At 39.3% G+C, this 14,535-nt stretch overlaps 1 protein-coding gene across 1 annotated transcript in view; it reads left to right on the top strand.

Moving 5' to 3' along the window:
* Positions 1 to 1,888: 1,888 nt before the first annotated feature.
* Positions 1,889 to 14,535, top strand: part of DGKG (diacylglycerol kinase gamma) — a 123,064-nt gene continuing 110,417 nt past the window's right edge. The window contains exons 1-2 of the mRNA XM_058188793.1: positions 1,889 to 1,982; positions 2,172 to 2,273. The gene's annotated coding sequence lies outside the window, so the exon portion shown is untranslated. The remainder of the gene's footprint in view (positions 1,983 to 2,171; positions 2,274 to 14,535) is intronic.

Raw genomic sequence — 14,535 nt, 5'->3', positions numbered from 1 at the left:
ATATGCCTGATTAATTAGACAGACTTCATTTTTAACAAAAGTACACAAAATTGCATGTTTCTATTTTAACTCTTTTGAGTCCCTCTGATAGAGAAACTGCTTTCCCATAACATCATTTTCTTACATGCAAATCTTTCCAATTTTAACTAAGATTTCTTTGGATAACAGCTCTAGAGGAAAATGTAGAGCACATGTGTAATCCATGTGCCTCGAAATGATCTGATATTCAATACAGTAAATACTTCACTGTTAAATAAGGGTATAAAAGGCTATAACTTCATACACCCATATTTCCTAATTCTAGCAGGAAGTGGCCTATTCCTAGAAGGTAAACATCCCTTAGCAAAGGTCATACAGCCATGTGACATGTTAAGAATCTGTGGACACACAGAAAGCAAGCCAAACACCAAATACTAATTCATATTTTTTCCCATTCTTCAAATCCAGACTAGAATTGAGAAGAGAAAGACTACTTGATAAATAACAGCATATTGAATCTCAAATTGGGCCTTTTTAAGTTTTTCATTGAGACCCATTTAAAAGGAACGGTTTGCTCTTCCTGGCCTAGGATCAGAAAATTCACTGGAAGTACTTGGAGGAAAAGCCAAATATTTCCCCCATTTATTCATCCCCCAAAAAATGAAGATAATCATGGGCACTTCACTTACACTCTTCTTGACACCATAATGTTTCAGCTCTGGGAAACTGTTCATGTTAATACTTCCTTGCATCTAGGACTATTTTACATATCACAAAGACACATGATTTGTAAGCTCTTTCCAAGATGCCAAAAACAAATTGACCTCTCCCTCACCAGAATGTGGGAGCTCACTTGGAGATCAAAAGCTTCAAAACACTATAGCATCTTAGAGAAATGCAGGTGCTATTTTGTTTTAAAACCAATTTTGACCCAGTTTGAAATGCATTACTTTTTGCAAAGAATCATGGAAGGTAGCACTATTGGCATATTTTTTTGTTTAAAAAAAATTAAAAAAACATAGTTTCCATAGTTTTTCAATAGAATATCAGAATATTTAGCAAAAACCTAAACCCATTTCATTTTTTAAAAATCCCAAATAGAAGCATTCCCTATATTTTGATGTGTTAAGTGATGAACTCACACCTTAATTCATTAAAGAGGAACCTTGTTTGTGGGAGCTTAGTTTTGGACTGAATCCTTGATGACCATTTGATCTTGAAATGTTAGCCTGCAGTTTCAGCCACTTCAGGTTTACAGGTCCAGACTGAAATCTAGTAACAATTGGATGTGAATTGACTGGAAACTGGGAAGGCAATTCACTTTTGTGTGATGAATTTAAGGAAGTGCTGTAGGTAAGGATAACACCAGGCTGAGCCAGTACTTTGGTTTCTTTCAGCTGGAATAAATCCTTCCTTCAGCACAGGGGATTGGCGTGGGTGTCTAAATAGGACTCTTGCACAGGGTAAACAGGGTAAAGAGACCCATTCTCTTTTTCAGCATTAACTTGAGACATTTCAGCATACGGTGTAGTCACAAAAATTCGACTTTTTGTGAAAGGGGTTTTTTTTAAAAAAAAAAAACACCGATTGTTTCCCCATCTCTTTACTCTCCAGCCATCTGCTCGTTTATCTTCCAAGATAGAGGCAGCCATAGGCAGAAGCACCCAGGTACAGTTGGATTTCCGCCTATTTTTAGGCAGGAGGAAAATTCTGCAGCTGGGGGTTGCGAGAGCCACCTTAACAGCGGTCAGACTGAGCTGTCAGGCCGAGTGGGAAAGCGCTCGGACTGAGGAGACAGCCGCTGCCAGCGGAGACGAGCTAAGTCTTGAGGGAGGAAGGAGGCTCCATAAAGCACTGCCTGCCTCTTTGCCCGGCTGCCTTTTGCCGACCCCTCCGCCCCAAGAAACTCGCCGGCTACGCCGCCTGGATGACTAACTAGAGCTAAAACTCCTGAGGTCAGTCTTGGGTTTTCAAAGGCGTCCGTCCGTCCTTCTCCTGGGCTGGTAGGTCTCCGTCCCCAATACAAGGAAGGAGGGGAGGTGGGGGAGGAAGCCAGCGCCTGGCAACTTGACTGGTAACGAAAGCCTCCCCGCACAGACGCGAATTGCCAATGGAAGCTGCACGTGTGTTTTTTGTGTCTGTGTGCTTGGGCTCGAAACCGCCTGTTTATTTCATTGGCGCTCACATTGCAGACAAACGGAGCGGCTCCGGATGCTGGCTTCTTGTGGGGAGTTGGTCTGCGGTGGACCTGAAAGAAGGATGTAGCTGAAAGACTGCCGCAGGATCTTTGGGAGGTTCGTCTTTAATTTAACTGCAATTTAGTTTAATGGTCCTTGGGTTCTTTCCAGTGCAATGTGGGAAAGACACCTGATGCTGTTAAGATAAATGCACGTTGCCCCACGCCGGAGTCTTCCAGGACAGAAAGAAGCGCTGGAAAGATGTTCTGGAAGGGGAGGGGGTGTAGAGAGAAACAAAAATAAACCCCCATCGGATGTGCCAGTTTAGCGAGGGAGCAATCTACGCAGGGCTGGGTTTTGTTGTTGTTTTTTAATGGGAAAACATTGTTATTCACTGACCTGCTAGATCCCGAGGTTTCACCTGCTCGCTCCAGGGGCTAAAGTTTTTTCCGCCGCTGGTTTGCAACGTAAGAAGTCAGAAGAAAAGCCTATCTAACTTCGTTTATGAACGTCACACCTGGGGCTAAATGGGGCTTTTGTTAGAGATAGCCTATGGAATAGGGTACAGAAAAGAATCCGTCTATCTAGGAAACGGAGAACATAAATCTAATTCTGCTTTGCTAGTGTTAGCAGTATCTGAGGCACAAAAATGTAGAGCAGGTGAACAAGGTGGAGTGAATTACGCAAGTTGATAGTCCTCCAAATACATCAGGTGTGCAGTTTAAAAGGAAATGTGAAACATCCCTTAAAGGGCAACTTACATAACCGGACTGTTCTATCAAACTGAGCAGATCCAGGCTAAATTCAGCATGTGGGTAAAATGTTGCTTTATTCTGCTCTCAGGACTTGACTTAAACTCAGTTTATTTTCAGATCTTGCATGATAAATGTGCCTTTCAATCTGAAATGTGCCTGTGATTTCTTAATTCACAGGAAGCCATACAGTAGTCTGAATTATAATGTGGATTGTTTGGTTTAGGTTTTGTGTTGTGATTTATTCAGTTTATTCATGGTTATAGAAGCCACGTTTTATAACAATATATGATCTTAATTATTCTGATATTTTCCTATGAATCAGCTTCATTAATTCCAGATTATTACAATTAGAGATTTAGATTTTCACATGAAGATAAAAGCACAGATTTAGCTGAAAGAAATGAATTCATACCTATTACCTCATTAACTTAGCTGATTCAATCTATCTGGTCCAGCAGTGCTTAGTCTGACAGCAAGCAAAGGGGTTTTTGTAGCCTTTGCACTTATCAAAACATCTAATAGACAGATGAGCCATGGCATTCTTGAAGAACTGAGAAGCAAACATAGGCCAATAATTTAAATTCAGGACTTGCCCATGAATGGTTTTTCAATATTGTTTTCTTCAACATGCTGTATTAAGTTTATGCTACCCATGGCACAGATCAATTCAGTATAGCTATATTTGCGTGTTACTTTGCATCAAGAATTGATATTAAATGTAACATTTTCTGTCTCAAAAATGAAGAGAAGCCAATTTTACCTTTTCTATGTAAAAGAGATGGCAAGCTACCATATTATACTCATCTACATCTACTCAGGAGTTAGTTCCATTGAATTCAGTGGGATTTGCAGCAAAGTGAGTATATGTAGGATTCTAGTCCTAAGATCTTAATAAATAACAGCAACTAAAATGAGATCTTGGAAAACAGCATTATTATGAAAAATACTACATAATACCATGGAGTGACTTTATAAAGCAGGTTAGGTTCTAGTCTTGTTCCAGTTTACCTGCTAGTATGCTCCATTGAAGACAGTTGGAATTCCATGTAAACATAGTCATTTGTTTTTAAGTCTCTGTGATTACTTTTGAAGAGAGAAAATTTTTTTTACTTGAAACACAATCACTATGCAGTACTGTCTATCTTAGTAATATTTCCAGTGGGCTGCTGCCGGTTCAGACCAGTTCGGATGAACCGGTAGTTCCAATGATCAGCTGGCCCCGCCCTATGCTGTGCTATATTTCCTTCTTTCTGACTCAGCTGATTCCTGTGGCACAGCTGATTTCCGCACCTTCGCTGTTCTACTTACCGGGGCTGCCTTAGAAGGTAAGCAGCTGAACTTCAAATTGCTGTATTTTGAACACTGCACGCAAGTGTGTTAGGCATGCGCGCGCACAAAGCACATGCTGACAGAACCGGTTGTTAAACTGTTTGCAGCCCACCACTGAATATTTCCATTCTCAAGTTTTTAAGACTGGACAAAACTGTCCTGACTGCTTTTTAGAAGGCCAGATCCTGAAGATGAAACTGAAATACTTTGGCCACCTAATGAGAAGGAAGGATTCACTGGAGAAGAGCCTAATGCTGGGAAAGATTGAGGGCAAAAGAAGAAAGGGACAACAGAGAACGAGGTGGCTGGATGGAGTCACTGAAGCAGTAGGCATGAGTTTAAATGGACTCCAGAGGATAGTAGAGGACAGGAAGGCCTGGAGGAACGTTGTCCATGGGGTCACGATGGGTCAGACAGGACTTCGCAACTAACAACAACATGGAACAAAACACAGGGAAGCCTGTTTTGTACACTTTGCTTGTGTGTGCCAATGATAAGCATGAAAATGGTACCATTTGTATTTCTATAAATGAAATCTTACAGTACATTTAAATTCAGAAGGGCTTCCCAAATGATGAAACAAAATAAAGATTTTTATCCAGTGCCTTATTTGTGGTTTCTCATAGATTAAGCAACTCCAGATTAAACCACTAAGAAAAGGATTATAATTGTTTGGGGCAATAAAACAGGATTTCAATCACTAAAATTGTAGTGCTACTTTCTAAGATTAAGTTCTATTTTGGTCCATATTTGAGTGAAAGAATTTTGTACATTTTGTAATTCATATTGGTATTTTGGATCTCTTGCTGTCAAAAGCTTGATATTTATATATTGGTTTGGCAGTTTAATTTTCAGTCTCAATATTTGGCTTGGTAGTCAAAATGGATTTTTCTCCTTAATTAATGAAAGAAAATAAAAGCACAAGCCCATCAATAGGACATCTTTTAGTTACATTAATTTTTAAAGGCAAGGTAGGAGTTTGATTTTTAAAAAATTATTAACATATAAATTACCTTTCTTCATGAACAGAAGATTATATACATGATGTCACCCCCTTTAAAGCTCACATTATTGGAGTTAGGTTCAGAAGTAGCAGATGGCTCAGGGTCACCCAGTGAGCCTAGCCTCTCAAATTATCGTCTACCATTCTGCAAATGTTTGTAAATAGAAATGTGAATAATTGTTAGTAATCAGAGCACTGCCTGATAGTTTTTAATCAAGGATAGCAGGTGAATGCAAGTGCAAGGTCCTTATTGGGCCTTATGAACATTACATTTTCTTTCTAACATGTCCCTGTTTCTTTACTATAACATAGAAAGGATTATAAATACCAATGCAGCATGAATCCCAGTGTTATGGAGTGATATGCTATGAGAGGTTTGGAATAAGGACAGCTGTTATTATAGTAGTCTGTTGACAGCAGCTAAAAGCTTGGAAAATTGAAGAGATTTTTCAGTTGTTGCATTAATTATATATGAAAACACCCCAGTGCCTCACAATAGATACATATCTCTTTCTTTTAGGAAAAGCAAATGGTATCAATATAAAGATCATAACTTAAATTTCAAATTATAACAATAGTTTCATGAAATGTGATTCAGGAAAGATTCAAGAACTAAGATCTTCTTCCCCCAACTAACTATCCGGTGTGGAAAAGGATTTGCTAGAGAGGTTGGGCTTAATACCATAACACACAAGGGTTCCACACAAAGGACTTCCGCCACCCACCCTTTTTTCTTTTGGCGTAAGAAAATAGCAAATAGTTGAAATAAAATAATCACATCATTTTTTTTTTATTTTGGAAGAGCTTAAATCTGTCTAAAATATATTTAGCTCAACATACGTTGCTGAGGGCAGCTACATGGGAAACCTGAGAGGTAACTATATATCTATTTTATCCATTTATATTATGTTGGAGAGTCTTCGTAGAGATTTTCCTGCAGCAAACATATGGAATAGCAGGAACCAAGAGGATGAATGTACTTTTCATGGGAATGAAATTGCACTTTGCCTGTTTTATGCTAGGCTACAAACCAACTGGTGTTGACCAGGTTACTGCAGGCACCAATTCAACAAGGCACATTCCCTGTGGTGATGACAATCTAGGATTCTTTGTATTATTGAACCTCCATTTCTGTTGTTTTAAAATTTCATATGCCATATGAAGGAATATTTTTAGGCACCAATTACTGGAGTGAAGCCTGCCTCCCCCTGTATTCCAGGACATTAACATGATTAAACTCCTGACCAAGTTCTAATAATCTTGGGGAACAGAAATATGCAAGTGCAAGAGGAATCTCCAGTTACAAGAAACTGAAGTAAATAATTCTGGATCATTTAGTAATTCAGACAGAGGCTCTCCAATAGATTCAGTAGCGAAAGAGAGAAACTCCTTGTTCAGGTAATCCTTATGCAAAAAGTATATGCTGATATATGTATTGCTATCTCATTTTGAATACCGGTGAGATTTTATTGATAGGAATACATTAGGAATAATTTAAGAGGTAAAACATCATTGCCAAAAATAGATTGTGTCTTAACATAGGCATGGAGATTTTATTCACTATCATATGCCTTGCCTTTACTTCTCCAGAAGTGTTGGCCTTCCACTTTCATCTGAGTGGATAAGGATGAATGTATATTTTAAAAAGTGTCTTTCAGATCTGATGATAGACTAGCAATTATTGGGGGGAGGTGAATTGGAATAGTAGTTTTATATGCCATGTGATAATAGCCTCATGAATAAATACTAGAAGTTGTCAAATAGATGTTTTTTTGAAAACATTGGTGTTATTAACATCTGCATTCATTAAAAAAATTAAAATAAAATCATCCTGGAATTGCTGTGAATATTTTGAGCAAGAATTTATTGGGCTCTTTGCTTAAGAGGGAAAAGCCATGACTCAAAACTGAACACTTCCCTTTCTTGACATAGAGTATTATCTGAATCCAGACACGTGCAAGTCTATTGTAACTTTTGACACTGGCCTAAATTCTCCTCTGTATAGACAGAAGGATTGAAGATGGGGCTTACACCAAGGATCAGCATGTTTTGGCATCTATCAAAGGTAGTTGTTTTGTAAAAGGGGAAGAACTCTTATAGTATTCCTTCTTTTCAGCATTGCTCCTGCCTCCTTTAATACTTGTAATAGTAATTAGGAAAACTATTGGTACCACAACTGGCTTGTGAACAGGATATTTATTTGACCAGCAAGCAAGTCATAGAAATGATAGGGAAGAGGACTAGCTAGTAAGAGTAGCTGGTAACAGTGACCAAGATACTGGTGAGCAACTTGAGGCCCTAAGCTGTATGTGGCACTGAATCCCTTTTTTGCACTTCCCATAATCACTTCTGATCCCAGCTGCTAAAGACTGGTGGCACCAGTCTTTCATATGCAACAAAATTTCATTTTAATGTATGCCGATTAGTGTATATTCAAAGTGACAATAAAGTTATCCTAAGTCTAGCATTTTAAAATGGGAAACACTAAGGAAACTATAATGCCAGCTTTTTTGGGATGGGGGAGGGAAAGATTAAAGAAAAATACCAAATTCCTCCCCAAAGCGTTTGTGTGCGTTTGGCCAGGCAAGCAATATTACATGGAGTCCCAGTCATCAAAAAAGTGCCCAGTCCAGATTTAAGAATCAGGAACAAATAGCATTCCTTGACATTTTGTATGATACTAGACCAAAGTGACGTCAATTAGAGGTCAAAATTATCAATGAGCTGATCAAGAAAATTCAATTGTACTGCTGGTGTGAATAGACCAGTATTTTCCTCTGGCAGGTTATATAGATTTTTTAAATATCTATGAAAAATGTTTCAGTAATGTTCCCTAACATTGGCACTATTGTATATCTTCTCCCAATTATATACTGTGACTGTTAACATAAACATAAAACATGCAATTTGCCATGTTTTCATTCTTTATCCAACATTACCCTTCATGATAGTCCTTTTAAATGTAAATTCAGCCCTTCTAAATGCCCTTTTAAAGTAATTACAGTAGTCCTTGACTAACAAACAATCCTTTAGCAATGTTTGTACAGTAGTGTGTGTAGTTCAAAGTTACAACGGCACTGAAAAAAGTGGCTTACAACCAGTCCTCTCACAACTGTTGCAGCATCCCCATAGTCATGTGATCAAATCCAGGCTCAAATCCAGGCTCTTGGCACATGGCATGTATTTACAATGGCTGCAGCATCTCAGGTTCACATAATCACCCTTTGCAACTGTCCCAGCTGGCTTCTGACAAGCAAAGTCAATGTAGGAAGCCAGTCTGTGGCTCAGACTGCTAAGACAGTCTGTTATTAACACAGCTGCTTGCAATTACTGCAGGTTCTAGTCCCACCAGGCCCAAGGTTGACTCAGCCTTCCATCCTTTATAAGGTAGGTAAAATGAGGACCCAGATTGTTGGGGGCAATAAGTTGACTTTGTATATAAATATACAAATAGGATGAAGACTATTGCTAACATAGTGTAAGCCGCCCTGAGTCTTCGGAGAAGGGCGGGATATAAATGCAAATTTAAAAAAAAGATTCATGTAATGACCACATGATTCACTTAAGAACTACAGTGATTCTCTTAACCATGGCAAAGAAAAGGTCACGAAACCGGATGTGAACTCCCTTAACTAGCTTTCTTAGCAACAGAAATTCTGGTCCCAATTACGATAAGACTAGCTGTACATCTGCACATATGCAACGATCAATAGTAGTTTCTTATTTTAAAGGTACTTTGACTTTTATTGTATTTCTGTGCATTTCCGTCTGGGAAAAAGCAAGACTATTTGTTTGAAGATTAAGGGAGCACAATGTTCACATTCAAGTTCCTTAGTGGTGAGGGAAAAAAACAAAATGGAGACTGCACACATGCACACAGACACACACACATACACGACTTTTAGATGTGAGCAGGTGAAACCCAGCTCTTCTCCTTGTCTAATCCCGTCAGAGCCAAATTGACCCTCCTGCAATCCCATCAAACCAAAGAAAAGATACATCCTCGTACAGCCCAAAGGCAGCCCTGTTTATAACATAGAAAAATCAAACCTTCCATTATCTATTTGTGAATGACATCAACATTGTATCTCCGTAACAACCAACTTTGGGGCTCTGCTGTCCTCCTGAAAGGCCCTTTTGCTTAGCAATAGAACTCATTCTGGGTACACTGACAAGGCTCTACCCAGTTCACCAAACAGAGCAGCCAATCAGATCCTCAGGTTTTTCTGCCTCCTAATCCTAGTCCATTCTATAGAAATTGCTTTCCCATTGTTCAAGATCTCCCTTGTTAAAACAGGCGGCTAATAATCATTGCAATAAACATAGTTCTCCTCAGTGTTGTGCTCTTATTGTGGCAAAATTCCAGAGCAGGCTAAACATTCTTTTAAAGTAATTATATCTGCACACATGCAACCCTCAAAAGCAGTTTTATATTTTAAGGGTACTTTGGTTTTGATTGATTGTGCGTGTGTGCGTGTGAGCATTTCTGTCCAGGAAAAAGCAAGAATATCTGTTTGATACCAACTACTGCAATGCTCTCTGCATGGGGCTCCCCATGAAGAGCACCAGGAGGCTTCAACTGGTCCAGAATGCGGCTGCGCGGGGGATAGAGGGAGCATCCCGTAGCTCCCATATAACACCTCTCCTGCGCAAGCTGCACTGGTTACCGGTGGTCTTCCGGATGCTATTCAAGGTGTTGGTTATCACCTTTAAAGTGCTCCATGGCTTCGGACCGGGATATTTACGGGACCGCCTACTGCCACAAACAGCCTCCCATCGACCTGTGCGCTTTCACAGGGAGGGCCTCCTCAGGCTGCCGTCAGCCAAACAATGTTGGCTGGTGGCCCCCAGGGGGAGGGCCTTCTTGGTGGGGGCTCCTACCCTGTGGAATGAGCTACCTTTGGGGCTACGCCAACTCCCTGACCTCCGGACCTTTAAGTGCGAGCTCAAGACTTTCTTATTTCAAGGTTGGCCTAATTGCAATTTTAACATGGGTGGTTTTTATAAGGGTTTTTAACAATCTCATTTTGGAGTTTTAAAATTTATTGGCCTATTTGAATTAGATTTTTAAAATTGCTTTTAATGTATGTGATGTGTTTATTTTACCTTGGCTGTAAACCGCCCTGAGTCTTCGGAGAAGGGCGGTATAGAAATATGAAAAATAAATAAATAAATAAATAAATGAAACTTTGATGTAAAGTTTACTGGGGGCAGAATTTGTTCAGGACAAGATCCATGAATAATTCTTTTACATCTTTAGTCAAAATCAGGCATAAGCAATCCACTGTTTCATCTGCAAGAGCTGACTTAGCAGAGGAGATTCATACCTAGTGAAAGCCAAGAGTAGAAAGCCAAGACGATGAGGATACAACTGATCCAGCTAAAGATGAAGGAAAAGTCTAATTCAGATGGAACATATCTGAACAGATGGAAAAAATTCATACCAAATAAATATGGAAGCATGCATTTAGCCTTGGCCCTGAGGTTGCACCCTTCCTTCAAACCATCGAACTTTCTTTCTGTAAAGATCTGAACAAACATCTGTAAAAGAAAATATTGGTCTTTATGAAAGTTCATCATGAACTGTGCAATCTAAACAAGCAGCCCTTCGGTTTCTACATTGCTTCTTTGAACAGCGTGTAACAGTGATGCAATGCTCAACTGTTTAGCTATGCAGGCTTAAGCATGGTCACTAAACATTTAACACAGTCTGAATACTGGCAGGGATGGGGTGACTGAAGAAACTTGGTTTCCATGGAAACGAAAAAGTTAGCACATCTCTACTATTCCTCTGATTCACAAACAGATTAGAGGGTGACTTCAAGAGAGAAATCACAAGAAACTAGGACAGGAGATATTGCAGAGGGATCAGAAAAATGCTGAGTTTGAAACTGAATTGCCAAAGGACCAGGAGGGAAAAATAAATTGCTTTACTTTGTGGATTTGTTTTAAGTAGAAAAAGAATTCAGACAGCTACCTTGATTTTGTTACTATAGCCTATATATTATATATAGCTAATGATAAAATGTTCCCGAAAAATATTGGGTTTTTTAGGAATATCTTTATAACTGTTTAACTACTGACTTTTAAAATGTTTACTAGACATAAATTGTGACTTTTCACCTTTGTTAACTTTCTAATTGGATTCCCACTGTGTCTAGAAGGCTGAGGTTGACAAGGAAGCTTGCAAAATCCAACATAATTGCAAAGAAAAAATGAATATTTTAGTGGAGGCCAGCAAGAAAAATTGTATAGGCATCTTGGCAGTTCTAAAGAAGTTACATACATGTTTTCCTATCATTGGATTACTATACCCCTATTACAACTCATGATAAGAAAACCAAAGAAAGAATAGCAAGAATAGTACTTGCCTGCAATGCAGTCAGTGATTGACTTTTATTTATTAAATTTATGTGCCGCAAAATGACTCTGGGTTGCTTACAGTTACATAATATAGTATATACAGTATGCTCATTCATGCTTCTGAGGTCTGCTGTATTTTCATATCCAAAATGCATGGACTTGCCTGGATCAAGGAGAGGTTAGCATGTCATAAAAGACATTTAAACACACAACTGGCTTAGGGGTTAGTTTTAGTCAGTGGTGAAATCCAATTTTTTTTAGTACCGGCTCTGTGGGCATGGCTTGGTGGGCATGGCTTGATGGGCATGGCAGGGGAATATACTGCAAAATCTCAATTCCCAGTCCACTTCAGGGGAACGATATTGCCAAAATCTCCATTCCCACCCCACTCTGGGGCCAGCCAGAGTGTTGTGGTCCATCAGCAGTCTGAGGAGCTGGCAGCAGAGTTGGACAGTGAGGAGGCTGAGGAAGAACATGGGCCACTCCTGGAGGCTTGGTAAGGCCCGGATGAGGGCTCTGCGTCAGAGGCAGAGATAGGACCAGGGCCATCTGGGAGTGATGTGCTGACTCCAGAGCCTCCAGAGTCTGACAGTAGTGAGGCAGAGGAACTGTTCCTAGTGCACGCATGAGAAGAGCTGCCAGAAGGCAAGAGCAGCTAAAGCAAAGAGGATGAGTAGGGCTAAGAGATGATTGGCTCCCCCATAAGATGTAAAAGACTAGCAACAGCATTTGGGCTCTTAGTCGGAAAACAACACTGATAGACTGGCTCCTTGTCCTGCTGCATTTATTTCTTGTCGGCATCTTCTGCTTCTGAACTTTTGCCAAGAAAAGCCTTTGGCAGTTTGCCTAATTAGACCAAGGTTGGTGATAAGACTGAAGACTTGTGTTATGAAGAATTTGTTTTGATTTAGTTTGGGCTACGCTGAGAATGAGTTAATTCTCAGCTGTTCTAATAAAGTCTGTTTGTTTTTGAACTGAGTGCATCTAATACTACCTATTTGGGCCTGGGTCACAACACAGAGGTGGTATTTGCCAGTTCTCTGAACTGCTCAAAATTTCCTCTACCAGTTCTCTAGAACCTGTCAGAACCTGCTGGATTTCACCCCTGGTTTTAGCTCTGGCTTTGGAGGGATTTTCCACTGTGAGCACAAGCAGACCTGCAAAAGCAAGACTATTCTAGAAATTCTATCTGTGTTCCTTTTATTTTTCACGTCCCAATATGGCCGCAAAAGGGGAGATGAGTGAATGAAACATAAAGTCTCCTTCAATTTACCAGTAGTTTGTGGTGGTGCTGATCTGACTGGGTCACCACAACTTTTTTCTTTTTCTTTTTTCAAACATAAAAAAGCAGCCAAAAGTAACAATTTCATAGTCATCCTTACAACAGTTGGGATGACATCCAAGGTTGCTTTCCCATTTGACCACAGATCCTGTAGCCATGGGATGGGGGCAGTGGTGGGATTCAGCCAGTTCGCACCACTTCGGGAGAACCAGTTGTTAACTTTCTGAACAGTTTGGCAAACTGGTTGTTGAAAGAAATCATTAGGGCAATGTAAGCCGCCCTGAGTCTTTGGAGAAGGGCGGGATATAAATGTAAATAAAATAAAAAAACCCGGTTGTTAAATTACTTGAATCCCACCACTGGATGGGGCTTATTTTTTATTTTTTTTAGAGTAGCAGTAACTGATCAGTTGGGTCATCCAAATCTAGTCAGGGAGCCATAAACTCACAATACATAGAGCAGAGGTGTTCAACCATGGCAACTTTAAGACTTGTGAACTTCAACTTCCAGAATTCCCTAGCAAGTTTTAAAGTTGCCAAAGTTGGACACCCATGCTATAGACTAAAATGTGTTTAGTTAATTTGTGACTCAATGTATTGTGAAAACACAGTTGCAGAATTAAATAAACCTGCTCATACGGAATTGGATTACCGAAATAAATGGATCTTGCAGACTTCTGTATAAAATTCATTGCTTTTTACCCTGAGCTATCTTCATTTCTGCAGCATCATATTGAATATTGTAAGAAGAATATAATATTATTTGACTTGTAAATCTTTTTTTTATTGAAAAAGTTTTACAACAACAATTAAATTTTTCCCCTCCCATCCCCCCTCCCCCGACTTCCCCCCTCCCTCCAAAACCCCCCTCCCCCCCCGACTTCCCGGAGCAAACACAAGGTATAGTTCAATAAACAAACAGTCATACATTAAATTTTTAAAACCTAACACAATTATAATCCTTCTCTCTCACATAACCTGACTTCTTCCATTAAAATAAAATTGTCTTTGAAAATTATTCAAAGGCAATCTGAAATTTCTTAATCTGATATCTATTTTGAATATAATCAATCCAATTCTTCCATTCGTTTAGATATTTTTCTTGAGTACTGTCTTTCAAGAAGGCTGAGATTTTAGCCATCTCAGCCAAATTGGAAACTTTCAATATCCATTCTTCTATTGTGGGTAATTCTTTTTTCTTCCAATATTGTCCAATCAACAGTCTTGCTGCTGTTATTAAGTTCAAAATCAATTTAGTCTCAATCACTGTACAGTCTGTTGTTATTCCCAAAAGGAAAAATTGCAGTAGGAACTTTATCTTCTTCTTCAGAACATTCTGCATAATCCACCAAATTCTTATCCAGAAAGACTTAATTTTCTTACAAGTTCACCATACATGAAAATATGTAGCATCATCACAATTACATCTCCAACATTTCGTTTGCATATCTGGATACATACATGATTTGACTTGTAAATCTTTGATGACTTACTACAGATACATGCTGAGAACTACTAGATTCAGACTTATCTTCTGCCCACTGACCTGATCATAAACAAAGTTTTATGAAGTCCTTACTAATCTAATGTTCTGCAGCCAGGGGCAGCACAAAGTGTTATTTGGAATGAACTGGAATGGTCAAAGTTA

This window comes from Ahaetulla prasina, chromosome 6 (genome assembly GCF_028640845.1).
Source record: "Ahaetulla prasina isolate Xishuangbanna chromosome 6, ASM2864084v1, whole genome shotgun sequence".
Lineage (NCBI taxonomy): Eukaryota > Metazoa > Chordata > Lepidosauria > Squamata > Colubridae > Ahaetulla > Ahaetulla prasina.
The sequence above is the reverse complement of the archived record's forward strand: the minus strand, read 5'-3'. Positions and strand labels throughout refer to the sequence as shown.